This window comes from Schistocerca piceifrons, chromosome 2 (genome assembly GCF_021461385.2).
Source record: "Schistocerca piceifrons isolate TAMUIC-IGC-003096 chromosome 2, iqSchPice1.1, whole genome shotgun sequence".
Taxonomy (NCBI): domain Eukaryota; kingdom Metazoa; phylum Arthropoda; class Insecta; order Orthoptera; family Acrididae; genus Schistocerca; species Schistocerca piceifrons.
In genome coordinates this window covers 222,101,736-222,128,146 of record NC_060139.1, presented here as the reverse complement: position 1 = coordinate 222,128,146, position 26,411 = coordinate 222,101,736, and the positions used below count along the sequence as shown (strand labels likewise).

General features: G+C 42.9%; 1 long non-coding RNA gene across 1 annotated transcript in view; it reads left to right on the top strand.

Annotated features, from left to right (window-relative positions):
* Positions 1-26,411, top strand: part of LOC124776999 — a 765,947-nt gene that overhangs the window by 69,381 nt on the left and 670,155 nt on the right. The window lies entirely within an intron of this gene.

Below are 26,411 nucleotides of genomic sequence, written 5' to 3'. Positions count from 1 at the left end.
TTGGATTTTATAGAAGGCCTTTTACAGATGGAAAATCATAACTATAAGTTTTTTAATGGAAACGCTTATTTTCTCTGGAAGTTTGTATACTCTAGTACATTTTACTAGCCGATAATTGTATTCCTTCCTTGCTCTACTGAATGTCAACCGTACAGTAACTGTAATTACTGGAGAAGATTAACTCGTTGATTTCATAATCTTGGAATGAACTACACTAGCTCCCATAGTTCATCTACCGCATTTCCTTTTTTTTTCAGATGACTTCAATTATACTTCCATTGGTCATCTAAAATTAGAATCTGAATAACTGCATATATCTTTGTTGGCATAGCACAAGGAGCTGCATCAGCGTCTCTCAGAAATAAGTAAATTTTCAATATATGAAGACATCGAAGTAGTCCACAAGTTTTCTTCACATTGCCAGTGAAATATTTCTTATATCATGATTCAGTATATAATATATATTTTCTACAAAAGAAGGCGAATCATAGAAAGTATCGTACCAGTTTTGGTAAGCAATTTCGCGTAATAAAGAGCAATAGTAGGAACTGAAATTTGGCAAACGATTCCTTCGTTCTAGTTGATGATTCTTCAGTTGGCACCAACATCTTTTTTGCCTGCATGGATTTCCAACTATGTTTGTTTGTGGGAACCTAGATGTAAAAGTCTGGAGAATGCGCTATCGTTGTAGTAGCGAACGCTCGCGTTTCGATAACACGCCATAACAAACATGCATCAAACACTTGCCGTACTCGAATATTTAGCAAATAGAAACACAGTGAAACTTCCTGGGAGATAAAAACTGCGTGCCGGTTCGAGACTCGAAGTTAGGACCCTTGGCAGCCGCGGGCTCAAGTGCTCATTCGCTGAACAATTGCCCACGAAAGGCAAAGTTATCGAGTTCGAGTCCCGTTCCGTCACACAGTTTTAATCCACCAGGAAGTTTCATATCAGCGCACACTCCGATACCGAGCGAACATTTACTCCACAAACACATTGTTTTCAGAGCAACCGAAAATTTTGCCACATGCCAACGTACATTCAACAGGTTATTACTATTTAGCCTAGTTCTGTGTTTCTAGGTAAAGTATTCAGACGTGAGATCTATTTATTGTTTGTTTTAATTGCCATTAATTCGAGCCCCCGCTAATAACGTAGATTCCCAAATGTAAAACTCACATAGAAATACTTACTTAGTTGTCAATGACTGAAGGTTCACGGTTTCACACGTTCGTTTGAGGTGGTGCTTAGCGATATAAATGACAAAAAATTCGAATAATCTTGCTTTATTATTGTTGTGTACGTGAATAGCATGAGATCAATTCTCAGAATGACTGCAGTGTTCTGCTGTTTGAGTGAGTCAGTGTTACCACCTGCACCATAGGCAAAGAAATGTAGTGCCATCGCGGAAAACACACACATATCTGTCGTCTGCCAAAGACTGCCAAGTCTCACACCACAGCAGCTGCCTACGCAAGTGCTACTGCCAAAAATGCCCCCCCCCCCTCACTTCCCCATCACCCTTCAGTTGATGCTGTTGTTTTGTTCTAGTGCCGGGTGGCGTCATTCTCAGGACACCAGACAAGCCCTTCGTCTGTATTACGACGTGACTTCTGACTCAAATTAAATATCGTGTAACTTTAAGTTATGTTGGTGGATAACAACACAAATACTCGTAGTTCAGTGCCTGCAGATGACACTGGGAATCCCTCACAAATTGCTGGTTCTGTTTGCATGATAAATGTGATAATGTCCTGATTGATTATGGTTTAAAGCTTTGGCAAGTGTTGAAAACATACAAAAACAACGATCACTAAAACAGGCCAAAATAAGAATCTAACTGTTGTTACATGATTCAATCGGATCAGACGATTAAAAAACAGCAATTGGATATGGTCTAGGCAATTATGAAAGTTATTTAGACGACTTTATCCATTTTTTGTCGGGCCTTGTGGTGTAGCGGTAAAGCGCGTGCCTGGAAAAAGACAGTTCGTTAGAATCTCGGTCTTCATTTTGACACAGGCTTCACCTATAAACAATGTGAGGACCCCAAGAAACGACACGTGATTCGGATTCCACGTTAAATTCTTGGTCCCCTTTCAGTGGTGGGGTGCTTAGGATAGTAGCTTAAAGACACGCAAGCCGCTGACGTGGTGTCCAATTGAAGGGCTTACAGGAGGCCATTGAACCACACGAAATTGTTATTATTATCTTATCGATGTTTTGATAATAAGATAGAAAATATATTAGTGATTAATATATCGCCTGTGTAGTAAAACTAGTTGTCAGAAGCGAGGCATCTTTTGACCTTCTGATTCGACTGAAATTAGCAATTGCTCCAAAAGGATTTTTTAAAACTGTGTCAAAATCAATATGAGCAGTGTTCTCGTATTAGATTTTGCAGGATTAGATAATGGCAGACACCCCTCATCCCGCCAATAAAAAAAAACTATTGTGTCACTGCGAAAAAGAGGTAGTTCTGACTTCCAATGAATGTTAGTAATGCTAAAGTTACTATCGAAAGGAAAAAGCGAATACGAGAATTCGAAACACACGAAGAACGCTGGTAAACTAAATACAAGCAAAAGGGCCGATACGAGAAGGGAATGGAAATTCAAAGCAATTTTGAATAGTGGTCGACAGCGTGGGTTATATTACAACAGAACCAACTTTTGTTACGTAGAATTCAGGTTCTGACGAACGAAACAGTTTTCACCTGAAACGTGGAACAGATAGGTTGGTCGCAGTCGATCTCGTGTTTATGAATAGCGCGGCGTGTTGAAGAGAATTGTATCACCAATTTTCCTATATCTTTCTACAGTGTCACCAGCACCTTAACCAACTTACATTTTCTCAAGCTTTAACAGAAGATTTATATTGTTTAGTTGGATTTTTTACTAGCCTGTAACATCCCTTAAAACAATCAAATATTTGTTGTTCGTGAGGGATAAAATAATGACCCCGAAAGCAATGATTCTCATCTCAGGTTCGCTCCAGAGATCTTTCGCCGAGACACGTAGCGCAGTAGTTCAAATACCGGCCCTGCCAAACACATGTAGACCTCACGTGGTATTCCTAAACGGCTAGACGAGATGGTTCTTCTGAAAATAACGCTACTGATTGCCTTTCCCATTCTTCCTAGTCAGCTCAAGTGCACCCTCTCTGGCGGACCATCGTTGATCAGACATTAAATAATCGTCTTCCTTCGCGCAAAAGATATTTATGGTGCGTATCCGCCTGCGAATTAGGCAGGAACAGTGTCAACAGAATCGTCACCGAAGTAACCATCATCTGATTTGGTCGACAAATGGAAGACAGTGTTGGTGTAAAATGTATCTTTTCGTCATTATGCTTAGCGGCAGTGTACTGATTTTAAGCTGTTCCTTCCCTCAGCGTGATTATCAGCACAAACATAATTTTTACAGAATGAATTTTCACTCTGCTGCGGTGTGTGCGCTGTTATGAAACTTTCTGACGGATTAAAACTATGTGCCGGAGCACATTTAACTTGGGACTTTGCATTTCGCGGGAAAGTGCTCTACCACCTGAGCAATCGAAGCACGACTAACGACCCATCCTCACAGACTTACTTCAACGAGTCGCTCATTTCTCGCCTTCCAAAAAGCGTAGACGTTCTCCTGCGAAAGTTGTGGGGCTAGCACTTCTGGAAGAAAGGATACAGCAGAGACGTGGCTTAGCCATAAACTGGGGGATGTTTCGGGAATGAATGTTCACTCTGCAGCGGAGTGTGCAGTGAAACTAAGCCATATCTCCGCAATATCCCTTCTTTCAGGAGTGCTAGTACCGCACGTTTCACGTGAGAGTTTCTCTGAAGTTTGGAATTTAAGAGATGAGGGACTGGCTGAAGTAAGGCTGTGAAAATCGGTCGTGAGCTTGGTAGCTCAGATGGTTGACCACTTGCCGGCGAAAGGCAATAGTCCCGAGTTCGAGTCTCAGCCTGGCACACTGTTTTCACCTGCCAGGAAGTTTCGTAATTACGACACTCTACGGTCATTAGTCATCTCGATAGGTCAATGGTACATTTCGAAGGATAGGTGTCAAAGTGACGAACAAAGAACGCTTCCTCTATCACTGACGTGACACGCTGGTTTGCGTAGTTTGAGGCATTTCTGTCCCTTGACAGCGGTCCATCTCATTTTAACGTAACTTCAATTGTAGCCTATATCATCTACAGATCCTTATATTCTTATGTCTATGTATGACACTATGATTCTCTCGTTACATCATCCTTTCAATTGCAGATTACAGCAACGATTCTCGCCTTTTGTTGGCACAGTCATCTCTTCAATTCAACAAATTCTTATTCAGTATTTGTCTCTTGTTCATTCGTTATAGACTGCCCTAATTTAATAATCATTCAATTCAGTCTATCTTCAATCATCTGCTGTAACAACATCTCGAGTGCACCTTCTTCTCTCACAACTACTACCTTCATAAATTTTTCTTTCCGTTCTACTGTCAAGAACTGTTGTGAGAGTTTTTCAGTCATTTGATACTGGATTGATTGCATGTTAATTTTCACACTTATCAGCTCTTGCTTTCTTGGGTGCATAACAGTTGCATTCTTTTCAAAATGCAGTAAAAAACCAGTATAAAACCAAATTTATTTATTTCCTGTTGCTCTCATGTAACTGTACACGAAATAGGCCCTTCATTTAAGTTGGCGTTTCTGGAGAACAACCTGTAAAACTGAATGTTACGCTGCCAGAAATGAAAATTTGTACACCACTAAACACCAGCACAATGCCTATCAGTCGGGTTGATGTTCACTGCATTACGTAATCGTTTTAGTTTTGGTTTTACGTCTTCAGGAATGTCCCGTTATGACAAACACTATGTCAGTTCGAAGATTTTTGGCTGGAGGCATGTATATAGTTACATGACTTCGCATCGCATCCCAGACATGCTCTACAGTTACTAAATCAAAGGTCTAGGCAGGCCGGTGAAGGAGCCGTACATTCCTCAAGACGTTTTTGGTGTGAACGAATGTATGGGATCTTGCATTATCCCGCTAGAGTATACCATGTAGCATCCCGGTATGCCAGTAGGGATTACAGTTCGTGGCAGATACTGGCGAGCATTAAACCTCCTTTCGAGAATTATCAAATCAGTACCATTGTTACACCGAGGCATCAGTAACTCTGTTTCACCCGCCATGATTCCAGGGCCAGGAGTCTGAGATGTCGGTTCACGAGAATCGTTGCTTCCCAGTATCTTCCGCCTGGTCGACTGTTGACATGTTGGCGTCGACCTGACCGCCATAGACATATGCAAGACTCATCGCTGAACAACGTGGAACACCATGCAATGTAGTACTTGACAATGCCAGTCTCCGTTGCCTGTGGTATGATTTCAGTGGTAACCGATGACTGGTAACACGAGATCTTAACCCAACTTCAGTAACGTATTCCCTATGGCTTGCACTCTGTCTATAAACACTGATCGCAATTCAGCTGTTTTTATCCGCCTGTTCGTCTTAACACTTCGAATAATCCTACGAGCTTCTCGTGGAGAAACCATTCTTTAGAAACCTGTGCCTGCTCTTGTTGCCAAACTATTGTCCTGGATCCCTCTCGATCTGAAGTCATTGGACTAAACTCAAACGTCTGAGCGACCTGTCCATGCCATGCTGCTCCATCTCAAATGTGTGTGAAATCTTATGGGGCTTAACTGCCAAGATCGTCAGTCCCTAAGCTTACACACTACTGAACCTAAATTATCCTAAGGACAAACACACACACCCATGCCCGAGGGAGGACTCGAACCTCCGCCGGGATCATCCACACAGTCGATGACTGCAGCGCCTGAGACCGCTCGGCTAATCCCGCGCGGCTGCTGCTCCATCTCGTCACTCCAAAAATTCGTCTTTTGTTACAGTCAGAAAGATGGCAATGAACTGCAAGTGCACGTCCTCTGGTCGTCCTTTGTTGTGAACTGTATCTTAAAAGTTACAGTAACGTTACACACACGCGGTCATACGTCTTTCTCCTGTAGGAGTAGCCTTTCTGATACCTTCGTCTAGCTATTTCTGGGTAAGCTAGCGGCATTCCTTCGACCTAAAGAAGCAGAAAGGGCGGAGCAAGTGCTGGAGCGTTAGTCACCTCGGCTCACTCTGAAGATGGCTGGACGGTATTCAGCCGAAATATTAGAAGAGGAAGTCAAATTTATGCGGCTGCACGCCGGAAATTTTATGGATCACTTGGTTTCAATGTTTGCATATCGGCCAAAGGGGACGTGTAGTTAACTATGTACCGCAACACAGATTTTTATAAACGCATTTATATTGTCGAAGTGTGGTAGATGTGCAAAACTTATACTTCCTCTTAAATTTTGTTTGTATTTAGATGTATTGTACGCCGACTCCAGGTTTCTGTCTGTTCCTTCTCTCAGCGTCATTATCAGCACAAACACAATTACTACACTCTACAGTCATTGGTTTTTCTGTGTTAGAGCCCTAAAGCTTATTTGTCCTATTGGTCGGACGGCCTGTTGGGACTTGTGTTGAATATAAATATGTTTGTACCAGATTCTGAACAAAGTTTTCAGGACTAGTTCCTAACTTTACTGGCCGACGTTTTGGCTTAAATTATGGGATGTAATTTGACCGATGTCACGACAGTTCTCTTTGCACTAAGTGCTTATTGGCGCGTATAAACTATTTTGCAAATAGCAATTTTTGATCCAATTATTGGCGTCTTTGAATAATTATGATGTTTAATTGTATGATTCAATCGTTGGCGCTTATAAAGAAATTTTGATGTTAAGTTGAAGCTTTAATTAATGGCGCTATTAAATATTTGTTTTGGAGTTACACTATTAGGTCTTCATTGGCACCTTCAAACCATCTCATACACTCCTGGAAATTGAAATAAGAACACCGTGAATTCATTGTCCCAGGAAGGGGAAACTTTATTGACACATTCCTGGAGTCAGATACATCACATGATCACACTGACAGAACCACAGGCACATAGACACAGGCAACAGAGCATGCACAATGTCGGCACTAGTACAGTGTATATCCACCTTTCGCAGCAATGCAGGCTGCTATTCTCCCATGGAGACGATCGTAGAGATGCTGGATGTAGTCCTGTGGAACGGCTTGCCATGCCATTTCCACCTGGCGCCTCAGTTGGACCAGCGTTCGTGCTGGACGTGCAGACCGCGTGAGACGACGCTTCATCCAGTCCCAAACATGCTCAACGGGGGACAGATCCGGAGATCTTGCTGGCCAGGGTAGTTGACTTACACCTTCTAGAGCACGTTGGGTGGCACGGGATACATGCGGACGTGCATTGTCCTGTTGGAACAGCAAGTTCTCTTGCCGGTCTAGGAATGGTAGAACGATGGGTTCGATGACGGTTTGGATGTACCGTGCACTATTCAGTGTCCCCTCGACGATCACCAGTGGTGTACGGCCAGTGTAGGAGATCGCTCCCCACACCATGATGCCGGGTGTTGGCCCTGTGTGCCTCGGTCGTATGCAGTCCTGATTGTGGCGCTCACCTGCACGGCGCCAAACACGCATACGACCATCATTGGCACCAAGGCAGAAGCGACTCTCATCGCTGAAGACGACACGTGTCCATTCGTCCCTCCATTCACGCCTGTCGCGACACCACTGGAGGCGGGCTGCACGATGTTGGGGAGTGAGCGGAAGACGGCCTAACGGTGTGCGGGACCGTAGCCCAGCTTCATGGAGACGGTTGCGAATGGTCCTCGCCGATACCCCAGGAGCAACAGTGTCCCTAATTTGCTGGGAAGTGGCGGTGCGGTCCCCTACGGCACTGCGTAGGATCCTACGGTCTTGGCGTGCATCCGTGCGCCGCTGCGGTCCGGTCCCAGGTCGACGGGCACGTGCACCTTCCGCCGACCACTGGCGACAACATCGATGTACTGTGGAGACCTCACGCCCCACGTGTTGAGCAATTCGGCGGTACGTCCACCCGGCCTCCCGCATGCCCACTATACGCCCTCGCTCAAAGTCCGTCAACTGCACATACGGTTCACGTCCACGCTGTCGCGGCATGCTACCAGTGTTAAAGACTGCGATGGAGCTCCGTATGCCACGGCAAACTGGCTGACACTGACGGCGGCGGTGCACAAATGCTGCGCAGCTAGCGCCATTCGACGGCCAACACCGCGGTTCCTGGTGTGTCCGCTGTGCCGTGCGTGTGATCATTGCTTGTACAGCCCTCTCGCAGTGTCCGGAGCAAGTATGGTGGGTCTGACACACCGGTGTCAATGTGTTCTTTTTTTCATTTCCAGGAGTGTATTTGTAGTATTTGATGTATTGTAGAAACTTTAATAACAATTTTAAGAGTGCTTGAGTTAATACTTAAAAATGCTCAGGTTACCTGGGTGTGTCTAATTGCGATAAATTGGAAATTTTTCGGCCAGGTGTGTATTCAGTCGCTTAACACTCCCGGATCCTCGACCCTAACCATTTCCTTTTTTTTGTAAATTTCGATGAATTCTAGAGGCGCGGAAATACTGAAATATCAGTTTGGTATTGTGGGACCAAGGTGTTCATGGTGTAATACTTTCCACTTCTGACAGTGTACCTTGCAAAATATCTGGAAGGTAGGTAAATTTCCATTACTGTAGTAGTCGACACTAATGTTTACAAAAGCTCTCAATAGTAACTTACATCTGAATTACGTGATATATATGACAATATATAAGTAATTATTTCATTGAGCAAGTTTATCAGCGCGCGCTTCATGTAAATTGTCTGCGGTAAATTGTATAAGTTTTTCTACTGATATTGATTCAGCAGCTGAACGCTCCCGGATCCCCGCATCCTAACCATTTCATTTTCTTTGCGTTAAAAATAAGTTTTCTTGAAGATGAAATTTTGACTAACCTAAGAGACACGGAAATGCCGGAATATCAGTTTGGTGTCGTTGGGTCAAGGTGCTCATGACGTAATACTTTCCATTTCCGTGGATACTGAATTTGGAGGGTAGGTGAATTTCCATTCCTGTAGCAGTCTGTACTAGTGACTATAAAAGTTCTCAACAGTAAATTATATCTGAATTATGTGATACATTTCATCAGATATAAGAAATTACTTCAGTAAACATTCGTTTAGTAAAAACAACGCGTATATTTAAAATAAAGTAATAAAGGGTCGTCATCACACCATTTATTTTGAAAACAAAGGAAGCAATTAAAAATAAAGGATTGGACCAATGATCTAAACAACACCTTGCATTTCGTTTATATTGTCTATTAAATACATAATGTGTCATCAGTGCGTTCCAGAATTTGTCGAAAATTTATTAACGACTTCCACGCTAAACTTTATTGTTCAGAAGGCCTAACAATTAATAATCAATATGACATATTTACAATTGTTTTATGAGTCTCTTGATTGTAATAGAGTAGAAAACTTTACTAAAAACCTTCTTATTTAAAGAAACATGATTAAAATACAGCCGGCCGGTGTGGCCGAGCGGTTCTTGGCGCTACAGTCTGGAACCGCGCGACTGCTACGGTCGCAGGTTCGAATCCTGCCTCGGGCATGGATGTGTGTGATGTCCTTAGGTTAGTTAGGTTTAAGTAGTTCTAAGTTCTAGGGGACTGATGAACACAGCAGTTAAGTCCCATAGTGCTCAGAGCCATTTGAACCATTAATATACAACATCTACAAAATACGTATTACTTAAAATTTCTACAAAGGTTAACGTTACTAATATTAACCTTGACGTACAAAAATTGAAACCTCTTTTCTCTACGTCTGAAAGAACAATTTTCTTTAGCAAAAATAGTTTTATTTTCAATGTTATTGATGATAAAAAATTTCGCATTCTACAATGCTCTTTTATGAAACTGAATAAGGTTTGAGTAACCAATACTAATACTCATGTTTCTAAAAATGTATTCTTTTGTCATAAGTTATGTGCTAACTATTCAATTACTGAAATTAAAAAGTTTCTGTACGAAGAAAATTCTCGCGGGAACAGCGAGATTATAAACATGGGAGCTCCGCGCCAAATCTGCGGTCCCGTGTTTAGCTATATCACTGTAAAAGTACAATTGCACTTGTCTGAAAATGTTTGTCGTTTGTCTGACCTGTCTGTAGAAGAACTACTGATCTCACATTAATAAATGACGAAAAACGCGGAGAAATGCATGTCAGTCACCACATAACAAACTCGACGTTAGACGATGAACTGGAAGCAAGAGACAGAAATAGATTTTGTTTTTAATTCTTTCCAATGGTAAGGAGTGCAAGAGTCGTTAATATTTATTCCTAAAATGCTCTTACTTCGTTTAAACGATTTCTCTCTTAGATACTGTTTACGATGGAATATTACAGCCTACGGTGTGTATATAGCATCGTATAAAAAGTGTAACCTCTAGCCGTCTGTACAATCATGTTAACCCTTTGTAGAATACTGATTAGGATGTAGTATTACAACCTACTCATGTGTGTATGTGGTGTCGTAGTAAAACTGCGCGCATCTATTACTCTGCCCGCCCACACAACCAAAAGTTTACCTTCCGTAGCCGTGAACTTTAGTTTCACAACTTACGTACCATGGAAAACTCATCTCTGCGTTGGCACAACAATGGAAGCTTGCTACCACAGCTTACGTTAGCTGCAGTTGTGCGCAGCGTCCGGCCAGCTAATCCCGCAGCCTCTATACGTCCTGTGCTGGTCAGTTAATTGCACACTAGGTGTTTGTTCTCGTCACACAGGAGAACCCAATTACAAGCGCCGTGTTGTTGCGCGACCTTCGGTAAATGAGTCCGGCGAGCAGTCACAGGAGATTCGCGGTAAGCTGTGACGCCCAGACTGCAGTTTGGTTTCCCTCGGACCAACCACATCCGGAGCAGCAAAATGTGTACATCTGCGTATTTACTTTAGTTCCACAGCTTTCGAATATTCACAGGAGTGCTGTAAAAAAGTTTACAGGCGTATTTGAACACATAACATATCGTTTTACTTCGAGTAATTTTTACGTGATTTCCTTATCTTTGGTTGTACTAAGGGCGTTCAAAAAATAATGTAACACATTTTTTTCGTCTTACTTCGACTAAAAAAATGGAGTGTGGGTCATCGTGTAACGTTCCCACTTTTGGGACCTATAGTTCCAGGAAGTTTCGATAGGTGGCAGCGCTGTACTTAGCCCTAAAAATGGCGTCTGTAACGGAGGTGTGTCCAAGCAGAGAGGTTTCATTGAGTTTCTTTTGGCTGAAAACGAGAGCGTCGCAGGTATTCATAGGCACTTTCAGAACATCTATGGAGACTGGCAGTGGGTAAAAGCACGGTGAGTCGTTGAGCGTCGCGTCTGTTACCATCACAACAAGGTCGCGCAGACCTGTCAGCCTGCTAGCGTGCCGGCCGGCCTCACACATCTGTGACTCTTGCAATGTTGGAACGTGCGGACACTCTCATTCGAGATGGTTGACGGATCACAATCAAACACCTCGCTGCTCAACTGGACGTCTCTGTTGGTAGTGCTGATACACGCGTCTACCAGTTGGGGCACTCAAATTTGTGTGCCCACTGGATTTCTCGCCGCCTAAAAAAAGACCATAAAGAGCGATAAAGAATCATCTGTGTGAAATTGCTTGACCGTTGCAAGGCTGATGGGACAATTCGTTGTCGAACACCGTCACATGGATGCATCGTCACATTAATGCGTCACTTCGAACCGGAAACAAAATGGCAGTCCATGGAGTGGCGCTACACCACCTCTCCTCCGAAGTTCAAAGCTGTGCCCTCGGCCGTAGAGTCATGGCGATGGTCTTCTGGGACTCTGAACGGTTATTCTGTTCGATGTCCTCCCTCCTCGTACAACGATCAGCTCAGAAGTGTATTGAGCTACCCTCGTGGAATTAAAGAACCTACTCGAGCGTTTTCATCCCCTCAAAAATGCAAACTAACTTCTCCTTCTCCATGAGAGTGTAAGGCCTGACACATGTATGCACACCCGAGAAGAGCTCACAAAACTTCATTAGACTGTCCTTCATCATCCATCCTGCAACTTGGATCTCGCACCTTCCGACTTCAATCTGGTTTGGTCCAATGAAGGCTGCACTAAGCGGGAAGCAATACGAGGAAGATTGGGAGGCTATTGATGCAGCATGACGCTGGCTCCGATGTCGACCAGTGGGGTGGTACCATGCGAGAATCCGGCACTCCCAGTAAGATGGTGTAAGGCGGCCGCACTGAACGGAGATTGCGTTGATGAATAGGTTTTTGTAGCCAAAAGAGCGGGAAATAATGTGGTGTAAAACCGAAACTGCTTTCAGAAGAGAAATGTGTTCCATTACTTACTGAACGCCCCTTGTAGATCGGGTTAGATCCCAGAGACTCTTAAACGCGTAGTTAAAACATCGCTGTAGTAATTTTCGTTCTGCTCGCTGACTATTAGTAAATTTAAAAGACGTAACTGTCGTTTACGAACCCTACTTCTTCCGAAACCCACTTCCTCTATAACAAACGTGATAGCTTCCTCTGCAATAGTCAACTTATGAAATAAATTTTGCTTAGGTTTCATTGCGGTACTGTTGGAGTTTACTAATTAGAGTAAATATTGAGAACTATTTATTGATAAGGTTTCGGACTCATTCTTAGTGCAGTTATGCGGAAACCATTCTAAGGTAACATTAAAGTGAACTAACAAAAGAATCCAGAGTGTGAACTTACTCATCCTTATTATTTACCTATCCTCATCAACGAAGAGCTTAAAAATGATAATAGTAATTCAGCCGTGGTTAATTGAGAATAGATATGCGAATTTGGTGATTTTAACCGGAAGGCTGCAATTTCACAGTTGTAATTCAGACTAGTGCTATGCACTTCAAATTTAAATGTTCAGGTTATTCAAATTAAAGCTTACAATAATTAGAAGAATTTTCCAATCGCAATTGCCGCCAGATCCGATGGGCGTTATTGCCATATTGAGTACTAGCACTCGGAAACAAAGCACAGTTTTCGCTACTCTCGTAGTACTCGAAATTTTACAGCAGTGCTTGGCGACCGCTGTTATAAACATCACAGTATTTTAATTCGTACCATCTTATTGTACATGGCATTACAGCTGTTCTGCGGCATGTAACAGTCAAAAGGACACTCACACGCCACCTCTTCGCTTCTGCCATAGGCAAGAAGAAGGTAACTTTATATTTGTATTGCAAATACCATTTTAAGTTGTGTAATACTGTGTACATTTCATTGTTCAGCACGTAGGGTAGTATTTTAATAACCACTTAAAGGAAGAAGAAGGAGAAGTGAAAAGAGAAAAAAAAGAAAAGCGGCCAGTATGAAAGCTAGTGATGGTGGTAGTAGTCGTTCACATTCATCACTCAATTTTCCTCTCCTACGTTTCAGAAATTAGGCCTGTCGATCTGATATGGCCACAGTTCCATTATTTAATTGGCCGTCCTATGTCTCTCGTTCCGTTGGATTTCTGCTGTAAGGCCGACTTTGGAATCCTTGTTTCTCCCGTTAATTCCAAATGTGCCTTCCAGTGTTGCTTACGTTGTTCTATTTTGTCATTTTCTGTAAAAATGTTCAGTTCTTGTTTAATGTTTTCGTTAGGAATCTTGTCCAGTTTATTGAAATCTTTTATCTCATAAAAACTTCATTGCAGACCACAGAACACGACTGTAGTCTTTTCTCTCCATAACCCAGGATTCACTGCCATACAGTAGAGCAGGTAACACCAGCACCTTTTCGAATTTCCTTTTTGAGTCTCTTCGTGTATTTTTTAATGTTCCACTTACAGTGCCCCACATTTCAGTAATTTAATATTTACTGGGTGTTTGAGTTACAGGATGTGTCTTTGTAACTTGCAAAATAGTAGGTGGCAGGTACGTTTATTGAGACAGGCCCACGTAAGAAACGTTGCGCATTCTGCGTGATTATGAACATAATTTATTGAGTTTTTTCCTGGCAGTTATAAGAACGAGATCCAGTTACACTAATGAGCTAAAACATTGTGACCACTTGCTTAATAGCTCTGGGTTTTGAACTAGATACATCACTGATTCTGCTTATCGGGGATCCGTAAGTTTTTCGGTAGGTTTGTGGAGGTATGTGGCATTAGATGTCTACGCACAGGTGATGAAACTCGTGTATATAACGGGCTGCTGATTTTCTTACTCGGCAATGGTGCCAGATAGCAACACAGGTGGGTTCCATGGGATTTACATCAGGAGAATTTGGTCGTCAAGACGTCAGCGATAGTTCACTGTAAAGCTCCTTAAACCTGTAGCACGGTTCTGGTTGCGAGACACGAAGAATTTTTTGCTGAAGGTTGATATCGTCGTAGGGGAACACATTAAGCATGATGGCATGCATGTGGCTCACAGCTGTCAGCGTATCTTCGATTACTACTACAGGTCCCATGTGAGCGCAGGAGAATGTCCCCCATAGCGTAATACTGCTCCCACCATCTTGACTCCTTAGCTCGTTGCACGTGTCGAGCCGGCATTCACCTCGATGACGGAGTTTGTGGAGACGACCGTCGATCCGGTGTAGCAAAACTGCGTTTCACCCGAAGAACCGAACCGATTCCCGTGATCGACTGTCGAATCCCGATGGCCCCCTGGCCTTTGTGAAGACTTAAGTGTCGCCTGCTGCGGTGCTTCATGTTCAACAGTGTACGATGAACGGTGTGCTCTAAAACACTTATACATGCGCCAGCATTGTAGGCTTTCGGTGAAGGTGCCACAGATTCTTTCTACTGCACAGTAGTGGTAGTTTCACTGTCCTTGTACCTCTTTCCGTAGATGCCCGCGACAGTAGTACGTAAACATTCGACCAGCTTCGCCGTTTTCGAGATACTCGTTCACAGGCTCTGTGTAGTAAGCCCTCTGTCAAACTCGCTTATCTCAAAGGATTTCCACCTTGGCAGCCCATATCTTCGCTAGGGAGATCCGGGTCTGCTCAGCTTACATAATCCTGTTACGCGTCAGACGTCCGCAACGCAACCAAGCAGCATCCAGCGTCGCGATGGGCAGTGGCCATAATTTTTTGGCTTATCAGTGTATTTTAAACAGAACATAAGTTTTTTCTATCATGTAACTGATGTATTTAAATCAGCTGTGCACAGATCAATTTAAACCACAAAAATGGTTCAAATGGCTCTGAGCACTATGGGACATAACTTCTGAGGTCATCAGTCCCCTAGAACTTACAACTACTTAAACCTAACTAACCTAAGGGCATCACACACATCCATGTCCGAGGCAGGACTCGAACCACGGTTCCATACTGTAGCGCCTAGAACCGCTCGTCCACCATGGCCGGCAATTTAAATCACATTTCTGTCACTTTTACTTTGGGAGCTACTAACCTTTGAATTGTGGGGGGGGGGGGGGGGGTGGATGAGATATACACAATACTTCGCTGTGTGCAGATGGATGTTCTGCTGGCGGAATTGTTGATATAAGTGAGGTGTTCAAATGTGTGCTCATGTTCCTGAATGCGCAATTCGAGACGCCTTCCAAACGACATGCGAATCGGATGTAAGCTCGCTGGTGTCATGGAGCAACAAGATTCCTCCATCCGCTGCTAGATCTCATGTTTGTTACACTACCAACCGATGCCTTACACCACAGTAGATACTGGAGTTCCTACCTCACAAACAAACTGCTTTCCGTGTGCCACGGAAACTGCCGTCGAATAAACATAGCATACCCATCCAACGTTGACATGTTGCTGATGTTCGGCGAGTGCCGACATGGTGCGAATGAAACAGCCATGACGTATGCCGTGAGATGTTGAGAAGTTTCTGCTAATGGGCCGAGAGATATATCATTCTGGATGCCTTACACAACGTTATGTGCTCCACTGAATCCATGTTAACAAATTATGGTACAGTGCACCGCGATAATGTGCATTACTGGGCCGCAGAAGACACTTGGTGGATACGTCCTGTTGATCGTCAGTGGAGGTGGTCCATTGATGAGTGTGTGGTGTGGTATCTTTGGGGATGAAATCATCAATCCACCTTACTTCACAGGTTCACTAACGGGTGAAACGTATCGAGCTTTTATCGTCAACGAGTTAGGTTCTCTCTTTGAAAATGGAAAATGTCTAGACATTAGAGCAATGGTTCTCAACAATTATCCCTGAGTGTAAGTGCAACCAGACATTACCTAATCCCCCCCCCCCCCCCATACACACACATTATAACCAACTGCAGCACCTAACTAAACTGTAAGATGAAAGACTTTTCTCGGAACACCTTTATTTTCAAACTGATGAAATGAAAGACGTATGATATTTAGTTAGTTAGTTAGTTTGTGTATGTGTGTGTGTGTGTGTGTGTGTGTGTGTTTGTTTGTTTGCGTTGGAGTGGATGACGAAGGAGATCGTGGTGCATCTTAAGTGATACCAACAACTCCAACTAAGTTAAGAAAGCTAACTATCCACAGTGAGGGTAGACACTTCTTACAAGACATATTTCTCCTGCATCACTCCTCTCCATTGAGGCAGTTGCTTGACCGGCACACTGCAACCCCACTAACAGTCAAATGGACTCAGATGTGTACAGTGCGCTTACTGTCCGTAAATCACTTCATTGAAGTACTCCTTTCTTTTGAACTGGCAGAAATAGGACGACTTCAGACTGTTAATGCTTTGTGTCTCACCACTCAAATAATAAAAATATAAATAATAATAATAATAATAGTGTCCAGCACTATAGTACCCCTTACCTAGTCCCTGCTGTGCCGTTCGGTCAATTAATTCGTTTAACAGCCTCAAAGCGACTAAGAAGCAGCTTCTGGACTACTGAAATTAGTGTCTACAACTTGGAGAAGACTTTTTTTGAGATATTTAGCATTTGTTACGAATGCGTTACACTTTTATCGTCACCAATGTGCGGGACAAAGCACAACATAACGTATGTAGTGAGTGGACTACGTGAGGAACCCTTAACCTCCACCGCATTAATTCTGCTAATTGAGAAAGTTAATTATTGATAATTTATGTAATCAATATTAAAGCCTTACAAATTTGCGATAATAGTAATAATGTTTTAACAATAATTTAATTTCGTGATTGAAACAGAATCAAGTCGTTTAGTTTTACCCATCAGAAAATTTCATTTTATCCGTCAGGGGGTAATTACCCCCAGGTTTGGAATCACTGCATTAAAGACTATATGAAGATGGCTGTATGTGGACAGTCACCTAGCGCACTCTGCAATGATGTTGTGCAGCAACTGGATAGCAAATCCCCTGGAAGACGGCTGAGGAGCTGTGGTCCTCAGGAATGGCCCACACGGTCGCCCGATTTAAATCAGTGGATGTATTCTTGTAGGGACATCTAAAGAATCGTGTTTATGTCACTGTAAAAAAGTCGCAGATGACTCCGAACGGCGCATCGAGGCAGCTTGTCACTCCGTGACACAGGCGACATTACATCTAGTCCGCAGGCCATATAGAAGCACTCCGTCTTCAGGCCACAAGTGGCCTATCGGGACCATCCGACCGCCGTATCAACCTCAGACGAGGATGTGGATAGGAGGGGCGTGTGGTCAGCACACCGCTCTCCCGGTCGTTACGATGGTTCTATTTGGCCGGAGCCGTTACTATTCGGTCGAGTAGCTCCTCAATTGGCATCACGAGGCTGAGTGCACCCCGAAAAATATCAACAGCACATGGCGGCCCGGATGGTCATCCATCCAAGTGCCGGCAATGCCCGACAGCGCTTAACTTCGGTTATCTGACGGGAACCGATGTATCCGCTGTGACAAAGCCGTTGTTCAGGCCATATAGAAGGCGCACTACATAGTGCATTCTTGAACGTTCGCGCAGATTTGAACACCTCGCTTTAATAAACAATTCCGCCAGCAGAACATCCAACCACACAGAGCCTAGTATTATGTACAACACGTTGCGTTCACACTTCAAAGGTTTCTTTTTTTCCTGTCTCTATCTTCCTCTACAGTTTTTGCCCTCTACACCTCCCTCTACTACCATGGAAGTCATTCCCTCATGTCTTAACAAATGTCCTATTATCCTGTCCCCTTATCAGTGTTTTCCACATATTCCTTTCCTCTCCGATTCTGCGTAGAAGCTCCTCATTCCTTACCTTATCAATCCACCTAATTTTCAACATTCGTCTGTAGCTCCACATCTCAAATGCTTCGATTGTCTAATGTTGCTTTTCTCCCCCCGAGTCCATGCTCCACTACAATACAATGCTGTAATCCTGACGTACATTCTCGGAAATTTCTTCCTCAAATTAAGGCCGATATTTGATATTAGCAGACTTCTCCTTGCCAGGAATGCCTCTTTTGCCATTGCTAGTCTGCTTTTGATGTCCTCCTTGCTCCTTCCGTCATGGTTTATTTTACTGCCTAGGTATCAGAACTCCTTAACTTCATCTACTTCGTGCCCATCAATCCTGATGTTAAGTTTCTCGCTGTTCTCGTTTCTACTACTTCTCATTACCTTCGTCTTTCTTCGATTTACTCTCAGTCCATACTGTGTACTCACTGGACTGTTCATTTCGTTCAGCAGATCATGTAATTCTTCTTCACTTTCACTCAGGATAGTAATGACATCAGCGAATTGTATCATTGATATCCTTTCACCTTGTAGTTTAATTCCACTCCTGAAACTTTCTTTTATTCCCATCATTGCCTCCTTGAACAGTAGGGGTGAAAGACTACATCCTTGTCTTACACCCTTTTTAATACGAGCACTTCGTTCTTGGTGCTCCACTCTTATTATTCCCTCTTGGGTGTTCTACATATCGTATATGAACCGTCTCTCCCTACAGTTTACCCCTACCTTTCTAACATCTTGCACCATTTTACATTGTCGAAAGCTTTTTCCAGGTCGACAAATCCTATGACTGTTTCTTGATTTTTCTTTAGTCTTGCTTCCATTAATAACCGCAACATCAGGATTGCCTCTCTCGTGCCTTTAGAATTCCTAAAGCCAAACTGATCGTCATCTTGCGCATCCTCAGTTTTCTTTTCCATTCTTCTATATATTATTTTTGTAAGTAACTTATATGCATAAGCTGTTAAGCTGATTGTGCGATAATTCTCGCACTTGTCAGCTCTTGCCGTCTTCGGAATTGTGTGGATGATGCTTTTCCGAAAGTCAGATGGCATGTCGCCAGACTCATACGTTCCATACACCAACATGAATAGTCGTTTAGTTGCCACCTCCCCCAATGATTTTAGAAATTCTGATGAAATGTTATCTATTCCTTCTGCGTTATTTGACCTTAAGTCGTCCAAAGTTCTTTTAAATAATAATTCTAATACTGGATCCCCTATCTCTTCTAAAACGACTCCTGTTTCTTCTTCTATCACATCAGACAAATCTTCCCCCTCATAGAGGCTTTCAATGTATTCTTTCCATCTATCCGGCCTCTCCTCTGCATTTGACAGTGGAATCGCCATTGCACTCTTAATGTTATGACCCTTGCTTTTAATGTCACCGAAGGCTATTTTGACTTTCCTGCTGTCCTTCCGACAGTCATTTCTTTTTCGATGTCTTCACATTTTTCCTGGAGCCATTTCGTCTTAGCTTCCCTGACTTCGTATTTATTTCATTCCTAAGCGACTTGTGTTTCTGTATTCCTGATTTTTACTTCGCAGTTACCTTCTTTGTACCTATGTTGTCCTTCCCAACCTCTGTGATGGCCCTTTTTAGAGATGTCCATTCCCTTTCAACTGTACTGCCTACTGAGCTATTCCTTATTGCTGTAGCTATAGCCATAGAGAACTTCAAGCGTATCTCACTATTCCTTATTGCCTCCGTATTACATTTCATTGCGTATTGATCCTTCCTGCCTAATGTCTGAAAATTTCAACCTGTTCTTCGTCACTAGTATATTGTGATCTGAGTCCTATATCTGCTCCTGTGCATGCCTTACAATCCATTATCTGATTTCGGAATGTCTCCCTCACCTGGTGTAATCTAACTGGAATCTCCGCGTATCACCCGGCCTTTTCCAAGTATACCTCCTCCTCTTGCGATTCTTGGATATTCGTTATTACTAGCTGAAACTTGTCCCAAGCTCATATTCTCCCGTAACCTTTTGTTCTACTCCTTCCCCTAAAACAGCATCCCCGTCCCCCATGGCTAAGAGATTTTAATTCCCCTTTACATACTGTAATACCCTTTCAATATCCTCACACACTTTCTCATGTATACCTGCACTATCGTTGTTGGTGTTTATTAGCTGTCGATTCTGACAAGAACGGCCGTGTCACTGAACTGTTCACAGAAACACACTCTCTGTCCTACCATCCTATTCATAATGAATCTTACTCCTGTCATACCTCTTTCTGCTGCTGTTGATATTACCGTATACTCATCTGACCACAAATCCTTGTCTTCTTTCCACTTCACTTCACTGACTCCTACTACATCTAGATTGAGCCTTTGCATTTCCATATTCAGATTTTCTAGTTTCTCTGCCACGTTCAAGCTTCTGACATTCCACGCTCCGATTTGTCGAACGTTATCCTTCAGTAGATTATTCAAGGACTGACCCCTACTATATTTAGATTGAGCCTTTGCATTTCCATTTTCAGATTTTCTAGTTTCCCTACCACGTTCAAGCTTCTGACATTCCACGCTCCGACTCGTCGAACGTTATCCTTCTGTAGATTACTCAGTCTTTTTCTCATGGTAACCTCCCCCTTGGCAGTCCTCTCCCGGAGATCCGAGGGGGGACTATTCCGGAATCTTTTGCCCAATGGATAGATCATGGATAAACGTTACGTGTCTTTAATCCAGTGGTTTCCGTTGCCTTCTGCATCGTCATGCCGTTGATCATTGCTGAGGTTATTATCTCCCAAATCGAAGGTGATAGAAATGTGATTTACATCGATCTGTATACAGCTGGTTTAAATACGTCGGCTACTACTGTTGTATGTACAAAATGGTATCTCGTTGTTGCACCTCTCAGAATCACAAATCAATGAACCATGTTCATAACCGCATAGAATGTTTAAGGTTTTTGATGTTGATCTATCTGAAAAAAACATTCCTGACACTTATTATTTTGTAAGTTACAGGGACATGCTCTTTACCTGGGACACCATACGTTAAAGGTAATACAGTAGCTAACTCAAATGTTGAACTTGTTGCAAAATCTGGTCTTGAGTTACCATATCGTTTCGTACTGGCTATCTTCCACGCAATGCCGTTGCCTTCGTTTATTGACTACGTTCTAAAAATTGTAATGGTTGACAATCAAGTTTTAAACACTAATTGATTTTTGTGGTTCCTCTTCAGAATTTGCCGTTAATACAATGTCGTTAGCGTACAAATCAATGTTAATATATTTATTCTCGATTATAAGAATCTTTTTTGACGCTCTTTCTTTCCATTTTCGGATGGCAACATCAATATAAATATTAAAAAGAGTAGGCGATAAAGTACACCCTTGTCTTGCACCTCGGTTGTTAAAATCTCTCGCCCTGTGTGAAAGGGAATTCAAGTATAAGTTCCATTATATAGGCTCCTGACGCAGTATATAGACTTGAATATCCACGTTTTGCCATATTTTCCCACAGGCTTTCTCTATCCACTCTGTCAAATGTTTTCTCAAAATCTATGGAAGCCAGGTAGTTTGTTAAATTAAAGTCTCTTCTTTTCTTACATTTATTATTCAGTGGGGCACATTGCTCCCAAGGATGAATAATTCGGAGCAGACATTTCGTGGGGAGCTAATATTTTTCTTGATTTGTAGCTAGTTTTGAGACTGATGTCCTACAATATTTGGTAATGACATAAACCCAATCAGTTGGAAATGGCACAAAACGCCGTAACCTGGGTCGTAATTAAATAAACAACAATGCAGTCAAGTACAAGTGAGTTCATTTAAAACTTTGTCATATACATCTGCATTTTGGCTGTTCAGAAAACGCTTTACTGCGAAAATCAGCATGTCGTCTTTCTGGAAACGCCTTCCATGCAATGGTTTCTTTGTTTCAGGAAAGTGATGAATGAACAAAGAGTGAGGCGGAGAAAATTTGACGGGTAAAAGAAGCAACCATGTGAAACTATGTCCTGTGCAGAACGAGCCAGGGGTAGTCGTGGTGGAATGGTGCAAAAACACCACCTCGGACAACTTAACACGACGCTCCGTCTCGAGAGCCTCCCGTAATCTCGTCAGGAGATTTGAGCAGCGTCCTTCTGTGACAGTTTCCTCCTTAAGCCGCGTGCACACATGATGAGCCAGGCTGCGCAGGGCTGCATACAAACACGCAGAACGGCCCAGATCAGGGGAGAATGGACCGGAGTGTTCGTGTGTGCCCAACTATGTTCCAATGTGTGCGTGCGCACATCAATAGAAAAGGAAAACGCGAACCGCCTTCCAAACAGAGCCGCGAACGGATAAACTATTTCCTTTCAGGCACCGACATTTCGCGGAGCTTGTTCGTCGGTCAAACACGTATGTGGCCTTTACCACCAGTTGGTCCCTCGATATGAAATCCACAAGTGAAAAACGGATTATAGTTGTTTTGCCTAAACTGAGCCAATGTGATCGTTCCACTCCATATCTCTTCACATGGTTGCTTTCAGATGACTGAAAATGGTTCAAATGGCTCTGAGCACTATGGGACTTAACATCGGAGGTCATCAGTCCCCTAGAACTTAGAACTACTTAAACATAACTAACCTAAGGACATCACATACATCCATGGCCGAGGCAGGATTCGATCCTGCGACCGTAGCAGTCGCGCGGGTCCGGACTGAAGCGCCTAGAACCGCTCGGCCACCACGGCCAGCGTTGACTGAAAGACGTGAGTCACTCTCTCTGCGATTCTTTAACCGTTTAGTGGAAATGTGCTAATATACTGAATTTCGAAAAGTAACGTAACTTTGCGTTCCTCTACAATGGGAGCAGGTCGATATATTGCAAGATTTGACCAGATATTACTAGTTCTGTGGCTGATAAACGTTAACAGAATAGTATGGTGTTTCAGAAGCTGCTGATTGATATTTTACAGGACTTCGAACATCGCTTTTCGAGAATGAATCTCCCCATTTCCCACTGACCAAACATGGGGCTACGTCGAAACTTAAAATAAGTTTTCACCTAAGAAACACAGTTTTCACTGTCACTTCGAACGTTTTGTCTTAACGCCGCAGTAGTGGAAAGCAAACGGTGCAGAATTTGTTGTTGTGGAAAAGACATCCTTATGCTGCTTAGTAGTAAGGTTGTGGAATAATAGTATTGATAGGTCATTCTCTGTACTAACTTGGAAACCTGCTCTGCCTTCACCGACGTTGCTAACTTGTACCTGTAAAAGCTACTGCTTATTTCCCTGAATCTGTTTCAGTGTACTCTTTCCTAGCCTATTGAGAACTCATCTGGACACAACCAAAACATCGTTATCATTTGGCTCACGCCCGTATAATCACTAACGGAACGTACCGACGAATGAACTATCTACTTCTGTTCTCCGCCCAACCTTTACACAAACAACTTATACACGAGCACCATTTCATACACTCAAGCCAGATACTAAATCATGAACATAGAATAATAATAATAATAATAATGCACTATGATATGCAGTTTGTATAAGTATATGGTTTATTCCAATCCGAGTTTGAATTTTAATACATTAGTTTCATGTAAGAATTTTTATATAATACCTATATTTGTTGTTATTTCATACATTCTGTAGCCACTTTAATACAACGTCAAATTTAAATCACAATAAATTAGTATTCCTATTTGTAGATACCATTAATCAGTAATAGAAAACAAACAGATTCTCTCCTAATTCCTAAGTTAGGAGTACTTGCTGTTCATTTGAACCTATTTTCAAAGTGTTGTACTGCAAGTTTAATTTCCTTTTATTAGTTCATTTCTACTATATAAAAGTGTGATGAGTTTCAATTAACTCTGCTAGTGCTAACTGATTTTAGTGATGATAGCGATGATCAGAGATGTATTATAGATATTTATCACTTAAGTCGACACAATCGTCTCGGGAGATTCAACAACCGTTTAGATATTTACGGTAATTCTCATTTGTTGTTGTGTCTCAATTGTATAGCTTTAATTAAGTTACATTTTTCGATCACTTTGGATTATCTTCAGTTGCGCCTTGCGTCTTGTCTACTCAGAACCACATATAAGAGTCGGCAAGATCGGTTGCTGACGCAACTACTTAACACTTAAGATGATACACAGTGATCGAAACATGTACTCTAATTAAAAATGTGCACCTGACATGGAAAAATAAATGAGATTTATCGTAAATGGATGTTTTTTTTTATTGTAAAGCTGCTGTCAGAGATGCATCTCTGAAAAGCTCCTACGTCTGGCTCGAAAGAGTTGGCTATTGCAGTGTGTCGCTGGACCACTCTCCCGTCGCTGAGCTGAGATGGCAGTGGGAATGGCGGCGTCGCCAGTTCAGTTTGCAAAATTAACCTGAAAATATATACCGGATGGTTATAATTAAACTCTCCCTATTTAACACGATATAACACGGAGACTAATTAGCGTACGAGTACCAAACTTGGTAGTATTAATGTCCAGAGTATGGAGTGCACGATTTCCGTGCGTCACAGCGTCACCGTCCAGTTCCAATTATGGCCATAATCAATCACTGTGATCCATAGTCTCACACAGTCCGCCCCGATAGTTGAGTGGTCAGCGTGACGGATTGCCGTACTACGGGCCCGGGATCGATTCCCGGCTGGGTCGGGCATTTTCTCCGCTCAGGGACCGGGTGTTGTGTTCTCTTCATCATCATTTCATCCCCATCCGGCGCGCTGGTCGCCCAATGTGGCGTCGAATGTAATAAGACTTACACCAAGGCGGCGGGACTTGCCTCGCAAGGGACCTCCCGGCCAATGACGCCAAACGCTCATTTCATTTCCATAGTCTCACACATACCTCACCAGTCGCAGTGCGCTTGTTGACATGTCAACATGAGCTTCGTCAAAAGGAGTAGGCCCTCTTTCTCCACCTGCTGTGCGAATCAAGATGAAGAATTTCGAATCAACTGGAGAAGTGAGCGTCGCTCCGGGAAGAGGAAGATGACCGGTTCCACCACAGGTCTGCTATGGCAGACAATTCTGTGCGCAATTCCGCGTGCTGTGTCACGACAGTTGAACATCCCGTGCTACACTGTACGGAAGGTGCTTTGAACTATTCTCATTTGGTATCGGTACAAGACCCATATCGTACAGCAGCTTGCACCGCAGTGCGCACAACGACGTGTTGACTTCGCTCTCCACTTTCTCACAAGGATTGAAAGTGACGAGGGCTGGCCCTGGTCCATCCTATGGGCAGACAAAGCTCATTTTTCTCTGTTGGATGAGGTGAACACACAGAGTGTGGGGATCTTCATCTCCAGTCACTGTGCATGAAGTTCCTCTGTATGGTAAACGTGTCACCGTATCGTGTGGCTTCACGGCTACATTCTCATTGCCCAATTCTTTTTTGAATAGATTGGTGCTCAAGGACCAAAGACGTGCAGTGTGTCTGGTCAGCGTTACTGGGATATGCTTCGCCAGCATGTCAAACCTGCCCTACAGGAAAGAGACACATTGAACTCAACAATTTTCATGCAAGATGGGGCCACACGGCACTTCGCTCGTGAAGTTCACCTACTTCTCCGAAGCACATTTGGAAACAATCGCATTATCAACAGATAGTTTCCAAATGCTTGGCCGGCACGATCACCTGATCTCACTCCCTGTGATTTGTGGTTGTGGGGCTACCTGAAGGACAGAGTGTACTAGTGGAACATTCACACACGTGCTGGTCTGAGGCGCAACATATCAAGAGAGGTAGCCAGCATACCTACGGACGTTACGGACATGCTTTGTTCTGCTGTGCAGAATGCAATCGTGCGGTTTCAGACTCTTCTGGACACTGATGCGCGCCATGTTGAGCAGTAATGGTACCAGTGTGTAATGGTATGATGTACCCTAGCAGCACATTAAAACTGTTTCTGTTGTATTGATTTTACGTTATTTCTCTTCCCCACGTCCTTGACATTAACGCTACTGAGTTTGGTCCTTGTGCGGTAATTAGTTTCCGTGTTAAAAAGTGTGAAATATGAAAAGTTTAATTATAACCACCTGCTAGATTCAATACCCCACTCCTGACGACGGTTTGATGAGCACTAAATTTCTCTAATGATCCAGAGACACCTTCAGAATGATTTCGATATAATGTTTATGATACTGTGTACACGCCAGCTGAATTTTTGTTACGAAGTTGCGTGTCTATTTATTTAGTTTAATTTTCAAGAAACCTCTTCACAAAATAAATAGTTCTGGCTTGTTAGTAAATTTCCGAAAGCTCACGTAAAGTTTAATCCTATCTAACGAAAATCAATCTATGTATTTTTTTCGCCTTTCATACACGCGTCTTCCTCTATAATGGCAAATAAAAGTACTTTTGGCTGTTCCTG